This window comes from Harpegnathos saltator, unplaced genomic scaffold (assembly GCF_003227715.2).
Source record: "Harpegnathos saltator strain DR-91 unplaced genomic scaffold, Hsal_v8.6 scaffold295, whole genome shotgun sequence".
In the NCBI taxonomy this organism is placed as follows: Eukaryota; Metazoa; Arthropoda; class Insecta; order Hymenoptera; family Formicidae; genus Harpegnathos; species Harpegnathos saltator.
This window is the reverse complement of record NW_020230089.1, coordinates 1236775-1243376: the sequence shown is the minus strand read 5'-3', so window position 1 is coordinate 1243376 and position 6602 is coordinate 1236775.

Below are 6602 nucleotides of genomic sequence, written 5' to 3'. Positions count from 1 at the left end.
CGTGAATGCGAATGGCGCATCGGAGGATACCAAGTAGAGTCGGCTCGAAGGTAAGTTCACAAAATTTTCATACTTCTTTTTTAATCCTTAACTATTGAAAATTATATTGTAGTCGTTAATATGTCGCATGTATACTCGAACTGATATATTATTTATTTACAATAGTTGTTAGTTAATCCGTTTATATTATATATCTCTGTATTCTTTTACCCTGCTGAGACTTCCTACTGGGGTGAGTAAAAAATTGTTTAAAAAAAATTACGAAAGAGAGGCGGTGGTATCGAACGAAACGATATATATTGGATAAATTGTAGATCTTTCGTGCATTTTCGTATCGTTAAACAACACGCGTGGCGCAAAACAATTAGGAGATCGCGTTGTCAAACATTCGTGTGGACATTTAAATTACCGAATATTTAACTTCAACATCGAACTCTAATTCTTAATGAATATATATATATACGTGTATATATTTGTATAACCGTGAACATATTCGTATAATTTGGTACGAAAACTGATTAGACGGACTAGTTTCCGTCGCTGTTAACCATGTTATACAAATGCTATATATACCATTTGTGACTATTTCATTTAATTGCTACATATATCATTTATTTCTGCTATATCATGTCATTTGTGAGAGATATTGTAATGCTCTGTTGTATCATTGCTGTATACACTATTTACTTTTATTACATTTTATTACATTTTATTACATTTTATTACATTTTACCACTTTAACACCTTACGCGACAAGCGCGTTATATAACGGGCGAGGTAAAACATACATTTAGGATCATATAATATTGACAATATTGATCAATGATATCTTTCAAGGTGATCATTGATCACGAATCTAAACTCAAAGTTTAGAAATTTAAAATAGCGGATCCGATATAGCAGACCAAAACGTAATATTTTACTTGATTGGAGTAAAACTCGGTACTCGGGGATTTTTGAAGCTGCTAATCACGAATCTGAACTTAAAATTTGTAATCGGCGACTAAAAAACCTGCGAGACTGAGTTTCATCAAAATATTGAACCATTTTTATTTCTCTGTCGTTTGAGGCACAAACAGTAAAAATTTGTTTGCTACGTTAATACCACGCGGAAACCAATGTTATCGTGCCGCTATTGCTATCGCAATATCAATCGTGATGCAGTTTGCAACGTGCAACTGTGGCAAAACAGCGCGAAATACTCTTTTTCACGGATAACATTGTCAGCGTTGAGGGCGAGAAAAATGTGCCGGAAACTCGCGGGTCGATCGCTTCCTACGCTCCCCATTGAGAGTTTGCGAAATCATTTTCCTTGTCTTTCATCCATCCGCGCCATCCGCCGATCGATCAATCGATCAGATATTTTTAGGGATGTATTCTTCTCCGTAAATTTCTTCGATGTATTTTCTCATTTGAGCGTCTTTAAATTTATTGTTTCCTACAGAAATGAGATATGTGGTATAATAATTTCTTTTCATATAATTATTTTCGTAAATGAGAATAAAGGAAACTTGGCTTTTTCTCTCTCTCTTTTTTTTTTTTTTAATTAAATACATCGCTTTTGTGTTATACATCCTGATCATATCAAAGTCTACGTGAAAACTTGACATATTTTGTACAGATCTGAGCTTTACGCGATTACATAGTAATTAATGGTTTACCAACGAAAACTCAATTAAATATTTCAACAGACCATTGAAATATTTCAAATGTAACGTAAACTTGGTCACGGAAAGGTACACGACGCGTGAGAAAGTCAAAACAATGAACAAGAAGCGCGTAAACATAGGCTGGGAAAACACAGAAAAACTTACAAACAGCACAACATGATCAGTAAGCGAATCAGCCAATCATAGTTGAAAACATAAGCGGTGATGACTGTTTGCGTGGCCGATTGGTTGGTTTATCTACTCAAGTTTTTTTCTTTCTCTCCTTCCAGCAATTGTCACGTCGAGCGATCGAATCTCGAGCTTTAAGTTAGAGGTCATTGAAGCATTGCCGGCATTTACATTGGAGCTGGCAAGTGATATACGTGTCGCGAATATTTTATTCTCGTCAGGTGATTGAAATATCTCGTCGGATTTTGGAATAATCAATCTCGTTGACTCTCACTGACATTATTTTACTTCATACGTGCATCTTCGTATCGTATACGCGAGTGTTAGAGCAGTGATAGTGCTAATATCGGTGCAACGATGGAGCAACCAGGATGCTGGGTCGAGAAGCCAGGACAAACGACGAACGGCGAAAAGTGAAGGGCTTAGAAAACCGGACATACATAACGACGCATCATATATTTTCAGGTCAGGACAAGTCGATTATTTGTAATAGATTCGTTTTCTCGAACGTTTGACGAACTTACCGAGAACTAAAAAATACCCGAGTCGAAATTTAGGTTGGCATTCATAGATCCGTCATTATATGACGGATAATTATAGCTTCATTAATTTTCGATCGATCGGACAATATCTATACTTGTATGTGTTACGTTATTTTATGCAAGAAATATTGCAAATAGCGGAGTAACAATCCGTAAATACGAATCCAATTAATTATGTTCTCAATCAAAGATCTCGAATAATAAATAACTATGAATACCAGCCTTAAAATATAATTTTATATATATAAAATTTAAATTTTGTAAATTCTAATCTCTTTGTTTAATAATGCTTTTGGATCGCGATACCGACTCTACATAGTCTGTTTTCTCATTGTCATTTTACTTATTATTATACGCGGAGCTTGAACTTCGATCTCTATTAATATCCATAGCATTATTGAACACAATTGTTTTTATACAGCTTCAAATAAATCAATTCGATAAATAAACTTTATATCAGCTCTTTTTTAACAACTATCTCCTATTTATTTTAAACCTATCCTTATCTCTTACCAAGTTATTAATATTCGTTTATCTTTCACCCTGATTGAGTAATACCTGGTGGTTGACATAATTGACTTAATTACTCTATAAATTGTATTTACTGCATATATTATATTATATGTGAATAGTGAATAAATTATATTATTAACAATTGATAGAATCAGCAATTACAGAGTAATCAGCAATTAGAATAAAGATTAAATGCAAATGAATAAACATTGAGATAATCGAATATTACATAACCTTGAAATGAGTCTTCCTTCAAGAATCAACAACAAGAGAATAACAGTAGCCAACGTAAAGAGAGTAGCAGTAAACAATCATTCGCGCGGGTAGGTAAATATCATATCTTAAAATTCTTCGTTGACCCTTCAAGCTCGACGGAATTTGCAGGGTTAATGTAGAATTAAAATTTCGACTCGGGAATATGTGATCGTGCCTTTTTTCATTTCTCCGCATCATTTCTTCGTATTAATAGAATCACATTTGGCACAGTGCAAATCGGATATATTATTCACTTGGCACAAATTAACACATTAATATACGATACCATTTGCTATCATTTGCTTACTTTTAATTATCATTTCAATAACGATGCGGTACCGCGCAGATAATCGAGCGACAAAATCTATAAAGTCCATCGGAAATTTCAATGCACGAAAAAAAAGTCCTAAAAAACAGAAATAAAAATTCCTTGCACTTCTTACATATGTATATTGAAATCTTCCTCATTGTTAAATTATTCATATACGCTTATCTCTTGCACTCTATAAAAATTGCATTATATCCTTTAAATGTTATATCACCTGCAGCTGAATATGTAAAGCAAATCATAATTGACTTCCTAACAATTTGAAAAAAGAATTGATCAACAATTAGAATAGCGATTAACTGCAAATGAATGAATATTGAAATCATGGAATATTAAATAAAAATTTTATTTTTCTGATTAAATGAAATTAAGATTTGACTCGCGGTATCGGCTCGCTTTGACTCGTTTTCCCGCGTCCGGCTTAATTAAATGTTCACAAATGCGGATTCGAATTAGGCATGGATATAACAAAAATTCAACTCGGGTAGATGGTTCCGCTTTTCTACGTTCCCGCGTCGTTTCTTCGTTTCGACACGGTTACGTTTCGCCAGTTGCTAATCGTGCACGTATCCAGTTGCCAATTAGTATATGAAATTAGTATATTAAAATATAACAACACTACCAGTCGCTCATTCTAGTATCGTAATTATCGTTATAATTTCTCAAATCTCTTCCACTCATTCTCTTCCTCTTTCGTTGGTAAGCTTAGCTTCACTGGCAAGCGCGTGTCTAATCTCGCATTTACTATAGAGTCTACTATAGAGAAACTTGTCTAATTGCAAAAGTAGTTTGATAGTTAGGGAAAGGTGTGGAGGAGAGTAATAAGCGAGGAAGGGCAGGAGGCAAGGAACGAGCTTTGATAAATAGTTATTTAACCCAAACGGCTCTTTCGATGCGTTCAAGCATTCTGACTTCTTTCGAGTTCCACACAACCAACGTGCGTTTTCCAAAATTTTTCAGTCGAGCGGTGCAATTTTATCGCACCGCGATCGCGACTAATTGGCGAGTAGCTGTCGTGCATCGAATGCGCACGAACGCGAAGTTTCTTTGATATTTTCTACGTGATGAAATGTTAGCGGGAAATTAGTTAACGAAGGGGTACCTCGCATCGTTTCAACATTCCTCGTAGATAGATTAGTACGGAGGATCCGCGATATATCCGATAAGAATCATCCGAATATCGTTCGAATACAAGTCACACATCGCTCGTTTATAATCGCATCTGTATAGATGCTTGCTAATTAGTTTATTAGTTTATTAGTACATAACGTCGCCACGCGCTCCTTTCAAATTATCCGATGGGGTTTTCGGCAAACAATCGAGCGCCATTGACCGTGGTGTCTTTTTTTTGTGCAAGCCCGTTATCAAGTTTTCAAGACTCCGGGAGTCTCGTCTCGTCGGGGCATTGGGTGGGAAGAAGAAGAAGAAGCGCGAACATGGTCACGGCCGACATATATTACGTGGCCTCGCGATGCCGCTATAATTTCTCAACCTCTTGCACTCCTTCTCTTCAATCTTGGTTGGAATACCTTAGCTTCACTGAGTCACTAAGGGACTTGCAGTGTGTCTAGTTTTGTTTTACTTGACGCAACGAACAGACGAAAGAACGAGGGTGGACAGACGGTTGGGGGGTAAAAGGGTTATGCAAAGAGAATAGGGACCGACGCTAAGAACGGGCTAGACGGGCTAAGTGGTGGAGCAAAAGTCGCTCTGCTGACGCGAATAGCGGATCGGGTGTAGGAAAGGCGAATAATACTGCAAGGGGTCGAGAAGAATAAAAGCACCTATGACTGAGCGAAGAAGGGTGGCGTGGCGGGCTTTTTGAAGTAAAAAAAAATTTATCCAGACCGTTCAATGTGGCCAAAAATTTGTGTTCAGTGTCTCTTTAGTCTATTGCGCAAACGTAGTGCGTTTTCTTCCTCCGGTCGAACGGCACTGCCACGGCAAACGGAAATGGGCGAGTGGCTTTCACGCATTCCATGCATTCGGGCGTACAATAATTCTCAAGATTTCGCGCGTATTGAAAGCACATATCGGGATAATCGAGAAGGCAATTTTTGAATGCTTCGTTGAAAAACATCTTATTAGGTTTTTTAGAGCGTACATTCTATTGAGTCATTTAACTAGAGAAGGAAGAAGATTATGAAAACAAAATCTTTTTGTAGCTCTTATTCACTTTTAATCTTTTCTTGACTCATGCTATATCTTCGCTACTTAATAAATCATATAATTAATATTTTACTAATTACAATTAGAATAAAGTTTAAATTCAGATTTTAAAATATTGAATTAATCGAATGTTAAATAATTTTGGAATGAGTCGTTCTTTAAGACTCAACATCGAGAAGACAACAACATTCAACATAAAAAGAGCGGCAGTGAATCGTCATTTGTAACATACAGGTAAGTCGATTGTTATACTGTCGTACCTTGGTATTCTTCATTGATCTACGCTATTACGGAAATAATCGAGCGACAGAGCTGTAAAGTCCATCGGTACTTTCAATACGTGAAAAATACATTACCGAAATAAAAAATCACTACGTTTGTCAATGACGTTTTCATTGATGTTCTTAATTGTTTGTATTTATTATAACATTAACTGTGACATTTCCTGTTAGCACTACATGTTCTCTTGGTAATCCATTGCACCAAGATAGGAGTTACCATGAGATAAGCTAATCTTGAGGTGAGTGTATTGTGCAATTAGAAACGTACAAACAAACTCGTGCATCGTGCAACGCACTATTATTTCTTATAGTTTACGAGATATTACAGTACCGTCTACTGTAAAGCGAATCATTTGCATTGACGAAATGCTGTACTCCTCCTTACGCGACAAACTCACTATATGGCGGGCGGGATGAAAAATATATCAAGATCATATAATATCAACTACCAGTGATATCTTGGGGGTTTTGAGGTCGCTGATCACGAATCTGAACTTAAAATTTGTAATCAGCAATCAGAAAACTCTTTCGAGATTGAGTTTCATGGAAATTGCACTATTTTTATTTCCGTGCCATTTGGAGCGCGAATATTAAAATTTTGCTTGCTGTGCTAAAAGATTAAATTATATTATTTTGCTCAAACCTCCGTGAATATTCTCGTATTAATAATTTAACA